Source organism: Lissotriton helveticus, chromosome 2_1, assembly GCF_964261635.1.
Source record: "Lissotriton helveticus chromosome 2_1, aLisHel1.1, whole genome shotgun sequence".
Lineage (NCBI taxonomy): Eukaryota > Metazoa > Chordata > Amphibia > Caudata > Salamandridae > Lissotriton > Lissotriton helveticus.
The window spans coordinates 2,014,293,225-2,014,306,826 of record NC_136059.1 but is presented as its reverse complement, the minus strand read 5'-3'; positions in this window follow the sequence as shown (position 1 = coordinate 2,014,306,826).

Genomic DNA, 13,602 nt, shown 5'->3' with positions numbered 1-13,602 from the left:
TACACATGCTATTTAAAAACTTCTAAAGGTTGGACCCAATGTAACGACACTCATTTGAATTTCAAACAACGTTTGCCTTTTGGCTTTATAAATTCATACCTAGTGTTTTTACAGCCAAAATTTAGGTAAAAGTAATTGGCCTATGAAGACGGGAGTAGTTAATAAAGGTTATTTTGCTGTTTGAAAATATATTCTGAGTAAAAGTGATCCAGGCAATATAAAAAATTTACTTGTCATATAGGTACTGTAAGTGGATCTCATAGTAAGTGATATTAGTATTATACAAAATGATGAACATGACTGAGTCAGAGATGGTTTAACAAATACTTAAATATTGTGAAAATGTTGTAGAGCCTTTCTTTCAGAACGTTGGGAAAAAGGTCATTTCAGAGTGCCTTAGAATTATTTTGAAAATATACTCATACATCTGACACTATTTGGCCAAATGGAAAGGTGCAGGAATGAGTAAAGAGTCATGACTGAAAAAAAGGAGTATATGAAAATATTGAAAATATTTCAGATGAAAAGTAAGTCAATCAAAGATTAGCGTACATTTGTCAGTATATAAGGTTTTTTTTAAAACACAATCTTTTAGATTGTGGTTTTTTTTCCCGCTGTCATATGATGAGTAATTTGAACTCACTGTTTTAAGTGAAATTCAATATATTCTGAGAACAGCAAAAATAAACTATGTAACATGTTGTACAAGTTATTTTATACTTTGGATTGTGTAAATTAAATTGTATTCCCATTCTCTGACACTCACTTTCCTTTTTCCATCCTCTTTCAGCTCTTTTTACTCACTTATAATGTCTTTCTCTCATTCTCTGTAACCCCCGTTCCTTTACTCCATTTCTTTGACAACCCCTCATTCTCATTTCAACTGTGTGCATCCCCTCTCTCCCTTGCATAACTTTTCAGCTTTCAGTCTCTCTGCTTTACTTCCCTTTTCCGTATTTTCCTCCTTTGCTCTTTTAGTAATTCCTGTTTACTCACTCAGCAGTATTATTGCACTCTATCACTATAAATCACCCACTCTCCCTCGCTTATCTTTGTTTGCTCCTTACTTTTGACCTCTTCTCTCTATTTTTCGTTCACTACTTCTATGTCCTCAGTGCCTCACTCTCCTTGTGTTATGTTCAGTTGTGTTTATCTACCTTCTATCACTTCTTTTACAATAACTTCACTGCTCCTCTCTCATCGTTTTTCATCCCATTTCTTTTACTCTGGTTCCATTACTATCCCTCATTTCCTTTCTTTCAATGTCCTTCTCTTTACTTTCATCACCAAATTATTTTCTTTCAGTACCACTGTTTTATTCGTCTTCTCCTCTTTCCTTTTTTTGCTCTCTTACTCATTTCCTTTTCTCACTCATTGTACTCCACCTCACTCAGTTTTTTTCTAGTGTGTCTGCCTACTAACTTCCTCAGTCCATTTCCCTCAATCGTTGTATAATATCCTCTTTCCCTTCATCTTTTCACTCTATGACTGTTCTTCACTTACTCTCAGTTATCTTCTATTCTTCATTTTTCTAAATGCATCCTTAATTAGACTGTTTTCTGTCTCAGTCATTATCTTTTTACTTACTTCTGTTTCCTGATTTAGTTTTGCTAACTCACATTGTTTTAGTATCTTTCTTACCTTCAGTTCATTTCTCTGTTCTTCTCTCTCTCTTTGTCAGTGAATCTATATGCCTTACTATTTGTAATTTGCTCTCCTTCTATTTCTTTTTCTCTCTTTTTGTCCTTCTACCTTACTTTATTTCCCTTTCTGTGTCCTTCACTCTTACTTTATTTCTAAATAGAGTGTTATGATTTTTAACCTCTTCATTTGTATCTTTTAATTTAAAATACATATTTCATTAATTATAACTTATTTTTTCTTCTCTCTTTCACAGATACAAACTGTAGTAAAAATTAATTAAAGTTACATTTATTATATGGTAAGTATGACTAAAAAAATGTAGTTTGTCATCACCCTTTGCTTTAAGCTCACTAACATTTTCTCAATCAACCTCACTCCAGTGTCTTTACTCTGCTTCCCTTACTTATTCTTATTCTACATGTTTACTCCCCTTTCCCTATTTTCCCTCTCATATTCAACTTCTTTCAATCCCTATTTTTTACTTCACTTACCCTCTGTTCCCTTCCTTTGCTTCTTCACTCATTCTCTTTTTCTTAATTATTTACCTTACCCCTACACACACACCTCATCCCCCTCTCAACACATACACACACCTCTAACATACACCCCACACACACACACCACACACACACCTCATACACACAAGAAATCCTCCCACACACACACCTCAAACACACACACACATTCCATACACACACATACATCGAACACATATACACCCCACACTCATACACTCCTCACACATATTTCACACACCCTCACCTCCACCCACACCAAAACACCACACAGCCACACTCACAGACACACCTTACACACCCACAACCCGACCTACACCCACTGACTCCCTATAAGTCACACACACTGCATTACCTATCTTTCTTTGCTGTTTCACTCAAGCCCATTCAGGTACTTTTTCCTTTACTCTCTTTGTCCTTTCTCTTTCTCACTCCCCATGTCTTATCTTAATTCAATTTTTCCCCTTCTTTCACTCCTCTTTACTTATACTACCTGGTCTTTTCTCACTTTCCCTCATCGTTCTTCATTCATCCCGGTTCCGCCACTACCCTTCATTCCCCATTTTTTACTGTCCTTTCTTTTTCTTTTAACAGCCAGTCACATTCTCCCACTATCTCTACTTTAGTGTTCTTCCTCTCTCTTCCTTTCTTTTGCTCCTTTAGTCATTTTACTTTTCTCACTTTCATCCAATTACACCTTCTCTATTTTTTACTATGTAATAAACAATCCCTCTGTGTTCATCCTGTAGCTCTTTTTCTTTTAACATAACTCTCTTTGTGTTCTTCTCTCATGCTAACTGCTTCATTACATTTTTTTTTCAGTTTTTTAGGGGGCGCCCCGGTACGCGTGCCCTATAAATGTGCATACACAGGACGCGCAGCGGACGAGCGCAGCGGGAGCGCCGATTGCGCGCCGAAGGCGCGCCTAAGGCAAGCCCGTCTGCGCCCGTCCGCGCCAAGACCGCGACAGGCGCAGGAAACTCTGCCCAATTTACCTCTCGCATCTCCTACCAACCTAGCGACCTTCTTCAACTACAGGTCACTAAGCATTGTCCATGTATATTCGACCCAGCCGCATTTTCAGGCCCAGTCAGTTGCAAACTCTGTCACTGGTCCATTGAGCCCCATTCAGCAGTCCCATCGGCCAATATACCTCAGGCCCCTCTGCCCTCCTTCAAAGGCGGCCTGATTAACGCACGTTCCATGTGCAGGCACAACCAAGATATACACGACCTTATCTTGGAGTCCGACCTCGACTGCCTCATGATAACTGAGACATGGCTTACAGCAGATAGTAACCCTGACATTGCTGTGGCTCTTCCCCAGGGCTATTCCCTCTTTAGGGAAGACAGAGCCAAGGGCCGAGGCGGAGGTGTTGCAATCATTCTTAAAGACTCCTTCCCTTGCCACACCTTTAGTCTAGAGCCTCTGAAAAAGACTGAAGGACTAGGTTTCTCTATTAAATTGAACGAACACACTTCATTCTCAGGCGGACTTCTTTACCGCCCACCCGGCAACGCATCTGAGTTCCTCGACTCACTGTACGATTCCTTAGGACAACTCTCACTCAGATACCCATTCTTCACTCTCCTTGGTGATTTTAACCTCCATCTAGAATCAAAAACAGATACTCATACCATCAATTTTGTACAAACCCTCGAGATGTTCAACTTTAGGCAACTTGTCACCTCGCCCACCCACTCTCTGGGTCATACCCTCGATGGAGTCTGCACAAATTCTCCTTCCTTGATCACTCTTTCCCCCTCGCCCCAGATTTGGTCTGATCACTCCCTGATCCCATTCCACATCCTGAACGAAAAGCTACCCAATCGTGACAAAGTTGCTTTTTACCCCGTCAATCATATCAATTGGAAAAAGGTTCAGGATAACATCACTCTTAATCCTTTCATGCAAACTCAAGCTCCTATCCTCTCCGGCAATATCGACACCGACGCCGATCTTTTCCACAACTGGATTACTCAAGAAATCAAATCCAGAATCCCGCCCTCACGTCCCCGCATCTCCCGGGGCAAAACAAAAACCAAAACCAATGCCCCCTGGTTCACACCTGAACTTGCAAATGCGCATCTGCTATGTAAAAAGGCAGAAAGAAAATGGCGGATGACATATGAGGCTACTAACCACACCTCCTATATTACAACAAGAAAAAACTATCTTTCGGAAATCAAACTGGCTAAAAAAAACTACTATGTCAACGCCATAAAAAACGCAGGCCAAAAACAAAAGGTCCTGTTCACGATTGTTAAATCATATACGCAACCAAAGGCACTTAAGCCTGAAATCCCCCCTTCCCAGAAATTCTGCGATCAAATTTCTGACTATTTTGTAGAAAAAATTGCCGCGATTCAAGTTAACTTTCCCCCCCCCGCTACTCACCCAGTGCCCCCCCCACTGGCTCCCCTAGGCTGTACGCTAAGTCGCTTCTCCTCTGTCACTCTTGAGCAGTCGAAAAAAGCCATCCTGGCCTGCAAATCTGGCGCCCCGTCTGATCCTTGTCCCCCCATGATACTTCACCAACTAATCGACGAGGTTAACCCGACCATCAACAACCTAATCAACTCCTCGTTTAACTCAGGCTCAGTACCCAGCCGTTGGAAAAAAGGTATCTTCAAACCCCTGATGAAGAAAGCAAATAAACCCCCGACAGATCTTACCAACCTCCGCCCAATTTCACTACTCCCGGCCTTGGGAAAAATCACGGAACATCTAGTCCATAGCAAGCTGAAACGCTACCTGGACGATAACAACCTTCTTCATCCCCAACAATCCGGATTCCGCCCCAAGCACTCGACAGAAACCGCTCTCATTGAACTGTCTGACACCATAAAAACCCTACAAGATCAGAGAAAAAACTCCATCCTAATCCTTCTCGATCTAACGGCGGCGTTTGATACCGTCTCCCATACCATCCTCATCAGTAGACTTAGGGACATTGGTATCTCTGACTCCGCCCTATCCTGGATTACGTCTTTTCTCTCTGACCGTTCCCAAACTGTCACTCTGGGCCCATTCCACTCCAAAGACAAACTTGTCTCCTCAGGTGTCCCGCAAGGATCTATCCTAAGCCCTCTCCTTTTTAACGTTTACCTCATTCCCCTCCTTAATTTGATAGAATCATTCGGCATACCTGTCACTTCGTATGCCGATGATACACAACTCATTGTGCCACTGGACAAACTATCTACCAAAGCTGAACTCAACCTGAAACACTGCCTGACCGAAGTATTTCGATGGATGGACAATAACCACCTGAAATGCAATTCGAGCAAAACGGAGATCCTCCCGATCGGCACAAATATCTCCTTCTGTCCAGCACTCTGGTGGCCGGATAATTCTGTTGCCCCTCCCCAGACAGTATCGTCGGCCAGGAATCTCGGCGTCATCTTTGACTCCGAACTCTCCTTTGACCAGCATGCCAGAACCGTCGCAGGTAAATGCTTCGGAACGATCAGGTCTCTGAGAAAGTTTTTCGACTTTCTCCCCATCGATGCCAGAAAGACGGTGACAATCGCACTCATAATCTCACGATTGGATTACTGCAACGGCTTGCTCGCAGGAGTCAAAAAGAGCACCATCTTAAAACTGCAGAGCGTACTTCACACAGCCGCCCGTCTCGTCCTAGGCCTACCTCGCAGATCATCTATCTCTGCAGCGCTTCGTTCACTTCACTGGCTCCCCCTTCACAAAAGGATTCTTTTTAAAATCCTGGTCACAGCCTTTCGTGCCTACAACAAGACAGGCCCTAAATACCTCACCAGGCGCTTTCCCCACTACGTGCCCAGCCGTCACCTTCGTTCAACCGCTGACAATCTCATCCTTCTCCCGAAATACAATCTGAAAACGAATGGTGAGAAGACCCTCAGTTTCCTTGCAACTAAAGCTTGGAACAAACTACCCAAAACCCTTAAACAACAAACCCAGGAAAAACCCTTTAGAAAGCTTCTAAAGACATGGATCTTCAATCTCCCGGACGACTACTCCAAAGCTTCCATCTAATCCTCTCGGACTGGTTCATTTAGGTTTCTAAGCGCCAAGATGCTCCCTCCGGAGCGAACATCGCGCTCTATAAATACCCTACAATATATAAGGACTGAGATCCTTTAAAAATATAGGTTTAATTTTATATATGAATGGTAGTTCTAAAAAGAACTGGTTTTTTTCTTCTTTTTGTTGTTTTATATTTTGTTTTTTGAACATTTTGTACTTTTTTTGGCTTTTCAAAACAGTTTTATATTTATTTTGTATTTTTTATGGGAAGAAACAAAGAGAAAGGGAATTGAAAATGGCTCAACTGGAGCAAAAAACAAAAAACGGAAAAAATTACTTCTTTTTTTTGGGGCAATCGTGATTGTCACCAGCAATGACGATGAGCTTTACACTCTTTTCCCCATAGGACATAAGCTTGCCACATCCAGTACAAGTGACTTTAAAATCACCAAATCGTTCCTGGATACAAGGCATCATCACCTCTGATGTTTCTGGTCCCCATTGAGTGGATTGCTTTCTTTTGGAGCTGGTCCTTGAACACTGGGGGAGGTGACTGGTCAGTTCCCTGATCTCTGCACGAGAATAGTTAGCAGGATGCTTCCGGGTCATATGCCGAATCATGGTATTATTACCAAATGAATATTTTTTATCTGGATTGCCCCTTGAGAGTTCTGCACCACAGATTCGACATCTTACCTTAGCCGCATGAACTTTTTTCTTGCCCTCTGGAAGAGAAAAAAACTCCCATACAATGTGTTCTTTTGGCTTGTATGTGGTATTTTCTTCAGGCAGCCATCTGCTCCCCTCCTCCTCTTCCTCTTCCTCCTCCTCCTCTTCTTCACCAGCAATGTATTGTTGTGGTGGTCCTCTTGGTGGTTGTGGTGGTGGTGGTGGTGCAGATGCTCCAGCTGTTGCTGCTACAGTAGCCATTTCAAAGTACAAAAGAATTGTCTCTGTAGATGAAACAGGTCTTCCTCAGTCAAAGGACAAAGTCAGAGTGAGGAAGAAAGGTGGGGTTTTTCATCATTTGGAAAAAAAACTGTGCTGAACCAATCAGAAGTGTTATTTTCAGGTCACAAAAAAAAAGGCTTTACTCATTTGGAAACCAAAAATGTTCTGCACCAATAGAAAGTGTTATTTTCAGGTCACAAGACCCAGGCTGGTCACAAGACCCAGGCATTACTCATTTAGAAACCAAAACTGTTCTGCACCAATAGAAAGTGTTATTTTCAAGTCACATGACCCGACGCGCTTACGCTACGCCCGTAGTCGCGCTCCGGGGCGCGCCCGCGGGTGCGTAGCGTAAGCGCGTCAGGACGTTTCGCGATCGTATGCGATCGCGTGGTTTCGGTTGCGATTACGCTGTGCGTCATATGACGCATCACGCGTGTACGCAAAACGTCACAATGTTGTTTTCGTTCACGGCAATAGCGCTCCTGGGACGCTCCCCGGTCCGCGCCCCGGGGCGCGCCGTAATATTGCACTTACCCGTGCGTTCACCGGTACGCGCCCCGAGAGCGCCCCGGGGTTAAAAAAAAAATGTAACATATTTATACAATATAAAATTCGTTTTCAAATTTTTCACTTTCTATACCTATAAAGATTTGCTATTAAAAAACCATTGAAATTCACTGAAAAAACCATAGGTTTCACACCAGTTATAGTTAGGAATTAGAATTTAAAAAAACTATGAAATTCACTGAAAAAAACCATAGGTTTCACACCAGTTATAGTTAGGAATTAGCATTTAAAAAACCTATTAAATTCACTGAAAAAACCATAGGTTTCACACCAGTTATAGTTAGCTGAAAGTTTTACTCGCATAAAACCATTGAAATTCCCACATTATAGTTAGTTGGACTCACTATAACTTGCGCGTGCAATGCACTGCTGATGACGTCACATATTACATCACTCATGACATGGTCTATAACCTTATGTCCATAGCCTTTTGCCAGGAATCTCAGTTTACATTCTTGCTGTGCTAAGTTTAAATCCTCCTCCTTGCTACACACACTGCGAATGCGCAACATTTCACCATATGGTATACTTAGCACTGTATGTTGCGGGTGGATGCTGCTCGAATGTAAAATTGTGTTCCCTGCTGTGGGATTGCAATGTTGTCGTGTATGCAGTGTCTTATCTTGTACATATACTTCAACATCCAGAAAACATATACTTTTTGCACTTATGTCAGATGTGAATAGCAGATTCAAATCATTGGTATTGAGTTCACTGATAAAATTCCCAGCTCTTGTTGTATCTCCCAGCCATATTCAAAACAGGTCATCAATAAAGCAAACCCACATAACCACATTTTCTGTCCAATATTTCCTGTATTACATTTTCACAACTTTCTCCTCCCACCACCCCATATGGAGACAGGCGTAGCTGGGCGAAAAGTTTGCGCCCATAGCTACGCCTCTCTCCTGTGGTATACCTACTATTGGAACATGGAAAAGTTGCTATTTAGACAGAAGTTGGTAAGATCAAGCAATCATTTGTAATGTGCATGATATTCTATGGGCCTTGTGCCCAAGACATATTCAATCGCCTTAAGTCCATCCCTGTGATGAATTGAGGTGTATAAATTAGACACATCCATTGATACCAGGACATAATCATCTTCCCATTGGAAATCATGCAATTGACTTAAAAAGTCAGTGGTGTCCTGTATATATGACGGTAAAGTCTTCATGTGTTCGTGTAAAAGCAAGTCTATATATATTGATACATTTTCCAATAAACTAATCTTTGCAGAGAATATTGGTCTGCCCAGAGGTTTTGATTTGTCCTTGTGAATCTTTGGGATGAAATATATTATTGGTGTTCTTGGGTATTCATTTTTGAGAAATTTGAGTTCTTCCATATTGATTAGCCCTTTGTTTTTCCATGCCAGTAATTTACCAAATAGTTCATCGTTTTTGCATTCATAACAAATTTGGAGCTCAATCTGTAGCAATTGCGGTCCCCCAGTTGTTTTAGGGCCTCATCCATATATTGCTGATTGGGCCAAATGACTACATGTCCCCCTTTGTCGGAGTTGCGAATGATAATCGAGTAATTTTTCCTTCATTTTTTTATTAATTGATGATATTTTTGCAGTTGAGCATTATGTTTCTTTTTTTGTTTTTGAGTTTTTGAATGCAACTTCCGGACTTCAGTTGTAATTATGTCATTAAATGTATCAATAGAGTCGCTTGTCGTTACTGGCACAAATTTGGATTTTGCCTTAAAATGTGTGATTGGTGCAGTATTGATGTTGATCTCCGTGTTTTCCATTGTTACCTGAGTTGCTTCTCCACCAGTTAGAACATCTCTTTCAATCATATTGAGGTCACACATCAGATTGACATCCGCAACAGTAAGATCTACCTGGCTTCTTTTTGGTGTTTCAGTAGGGGTTACTGTTGTTGTTTTATCCGTTCTCAACTGATGAAATTTCTGAATTTTTATTTTTCAGAATGAATTGATATATGTCCACCTGTGTCTGTGGGTATTCAAAGTTACTTTCTATACAGAATGATAACCCCAATTTCAGAAACTGTTCTTCTGCATGATCCAAATCGATGTTTGCCTAATTTATGATGGAATTTTCACTTGTGCTGGTGGTATTTATTTTTGGCGCCATCCTCTCTTGTTCGTTTTCTTGTTGTTTTTCGCACTCCCTCCTTTGTTTCCTTCTTTGCCTGCGCCTTGCATTTCTCCTCTGTTTGGAAAGTTGTTTGGTTTCCTGGGGCGAAGTGTTTGGCGTCTTTGATCCCGTAAAAAACTCAATTCATCTACTAATGTGTGACCCTTTTTGTTGCTTCTTATTTGTCTTGATGTACTGGGATTTGTTTCTGCTTCAGATTCTGTGTCTGCTGTGGAGCTGAGATCTGATAATGATGACATCGATTGCATTCCACTTACGGGTCCCCCAGCAGAGCCTCCTTCTCTTTGATAAGTTGCATTGATTTTCACTGCTTTAACTGCGTCATATTTGCGCGAGAACGTAAATATTTTGCCCTGCTCATAGTCATTTTATCGCGCTGAAACTTGAGGCTTTTCTTTTCTTAATTACTTCTTCCTTCTTTAGCCGCAATATAATTTCCTCTCTTATTTTATGTTGCACATTCCCGCTTTCAAGTGTATTAATTTTCGAGTTGATGTCATCAATTTGTCTTGCAGCTCTTTACTATCTATGTCTGCATATTTTATAAGGATCTCCATTATTTTTTTTAGAGGAGTCCAAGTTGCATTCACCCCATTCTCTTAGCATATTAGGATTGGGAGTGTTGTAACTGGGGGCCAGCATGATTCGTAGCCCCCTGGGGACTCTGCCAACTTTCAGGTATTTAGATAATGATCTATGTTCCCACCATTTTACTTGCTCTGATCGTGACAGTTTTCCAGTTTTCTATACAGTTCTTTCAGGCTCATATCATTTGTCTCTCTGCCTTCTCTGCCTGCTTGTTCCAAGACAGGGACGCTGGCAGTCTAGGAGAACATTTCCTCTGCCGCCTCCTACCGCCCTCGGAGCACGTCGGCGGCCATTATGCTGCACTGCTATTAGCATGTGGCCACTGCTACCCTTCGCAGCTTCTCCACATTAGCACACCTCCCACCAAACTCCCACCAGACTCTTATGGGTGTCACTTACCTCTCCATCAAGCGCTGCGTTTCCCGCGTCCTCCGAAACAGACCCCGCTGCTTGGCCGTACTCGGTAAGTGTCCTTCCGCTGCCTGGGGGCTTACGATATATCAACACATATATATGTGGACAAGACTCTTAGGAGTCGAAACTCATCTGTTTGTTTGCCGTTCGAATAAATAAGTAATACCGAAATCTATTTACATTGTAAATATGTCACTGAGTGGTTATAGTTAGTTCAGCTGTTCCATAGGAAGAGTTTTTTGAGTTATTGCTAACTTTAGCACCATTTGACAAATCTTCACAAAGGTTTCCAAAAAAGGGGCTACTTTGAGATTAGTTTGTGTATGGAAAGTTTTGGGATGGTCTCTAAAGCGGGGGGGCCAAGAAATGCCCCAAAACATGAAATCCAAAGGCATTTTTATTGACTTCTATAGACAGGATTACAGCAAACTCTACTGAACGGAATTACAAAATTTTAGAGATGGTGTGGGATTCCTGCAGTAAAAACAAAATAAAATGGCAGCTGGGGCCTTTTTTGTATTATTAGTGGGAGGGGCGAGCAGCCATCCTTGCCTACCCTTAACAGACCCCGGGGAGTCCACCCCCTGGTCTGAAATTATTGAATATAGGTAGGGAGGCCATGTGGAACCCCTATGTGAGCCATCTCAGGCCCCAGGTAGCCCACTCTGGGGCCAAAATATGTCAAAAAGGGGAGGAGGGTGTGCAGTCCCCCTTCACAAGCATCTAAAGGCCCGGGGGACCCCCATCTCTCCAGTGGCGCTAAATTATTATTATTTAAAGGGGAAGGAAATCTGAATGGCTCCTCTCCCTGAGCAATTAATGTCCCCAGAAACCCCTTTCCTGAGGGCCAGCTCACTGGCTGTGTGCTGGGGAGCTCACCCCATGGACATAGCAGTTTCCCTGCCTGCACCGGCATGGGCAGGGAATCCTGTGTTTGCTCCTGCTTAGATTGAGCATTTTGAATCTTTAAAAATGTTCCCCCCAGATGGCAGAGGGCTTTTGATCTGACTCCCTGACCGCACTGATGTGGGCAGGGACACTGATCAAAATATTGCTCCCGCCTGGAGGGAGATGCAAAAATAGCTGGTCCCTCCAGGTGAGAACAATGCTGGCTTCAGAATCATGCATAAAACTGGCTAGGGCTGTAGGGGCCTTGGGGACACCCCATGGCCACCAATGAATTCATGGTGGATGCACTGGGTGGGCAACAGGGCACCCACCTATAATGATGTGGACCCCGGGGGATGGGGTCCATGGAACCAGAAAATACTTGAGGATCGGTCCCCCCAGGCATAAAAAGGCAATGGGAGGGGGCCACACAGTCCCCCACACCTTTAATTTAGAAAAAACACTTGGGGATTAGGCCCTCAGGATCTAAAGAGGCATGGGGAGGTGGTAAGGGCGGGCAGAGAACTCCGCTCTGCCAGCGGAGTGTGCAAAGATTTGCCTACTTCGGGCTCCGCTGACAACGTGGAGTCTAGGGTAAAACTCTCACTCTGCAGTGGAGTGGAGTTAACCAGACCCCCCTGCTAAATAGGGTCCCCACCTCCCCCCCCAAATTAAAAATATTTAAAAATTCATTTTAAAAGAAAGAAACACACTTACCTCTACTGCAGTATCCTCGGGCTGCCCTTCTCCTCCTCGCCTTCTTGTGTGGTTCTCGCAAGATGTACGAGGAGGAGGGCAGCCCGGGGACACTGCAGTACAGGTGTGTTTATTTCTTTTAAAATTAATTTTTATATATTTTTAATTATGGAGGTAGAGGTGGGTGGCGGAGCGGAGCATTCCCACAACTCCGTGGACCTCCCCATAGTTGCACTATGCCAGCTCCACCTGGGGTTAGGAGGCGGGCAACTTGCCAACCCCCCCATTTAATAAAAAAAATGCCCCGGGTTGCCCTTTATTCTAAGAGGTGGCCCTGATGACTATGACATGGCATAATGAGCTCATAGAGGAGCCCACACAGCCCCCTCTCCTTTAGTTTAAAAAAATGCCCTGGGGTATGCTCCCCTTTCATGAAAAAAGGCCCTGGGAGAAGGGTCCCCAATGCCTAATAAGGCTCAGGGAATGGGGCCACGCAGTGCCCCCTCTGCTTTAACTAAATAAATGCCCTGGGGATGGGCTCCAAGGGCCAAATAAGGCTGAGAGAGGGGAGCCACATGGACCCATCCCCTTTAAGAAAAAAAGGGTATGGGGTACTCAGGGCCTAATGAGGCTCTCCCAGGGCCATTTATTTTAAGGGGAGCTGTATGGCCCCCCTCTCCAAGCAATTAAAAGCTTAAAATGCTCTGGAGACCCCATCCCCTAGGGCCTTGTTTTTTTAAAGGGAAGGGGTATTGTATGGCCCTTCCCCTTAAAAAGGGATATGGCTCTAGTGGATGGGGCCCCAGGGCCTTTTAAAGCCTCAGAGAAGGGGTTGTGTGGCCCTCCTCCCCTTAAAAAAAATAGCCCTGGGGGATGGGATCCCCAGGGTCTAATATGGCTAGTTAAAGGATGGCACTTGGTTCCATCTCCCTTTAAAAAAAAAAGGGCAGGTGATTGGGCTCCCCATGGCCTAACAAGACTTGGGAAGGGGGCCAATTGGCCACCCTTGCCTTTAGAAAACAAAAAGGACCTGAGGGATGGGGCCTCCAAGGTCTAAAAGGCTTTGGAAGGGGGCCATGTGGCTCCCTCTCCCCTCTAAAACACATGATGCCCTGTGGCCAGCCCCCCGTTGTGCACAGCTGAAGGCTGTGAGTGGTGGGGGTTTGGCTCTATGTATGGTAATAAAACAAACAA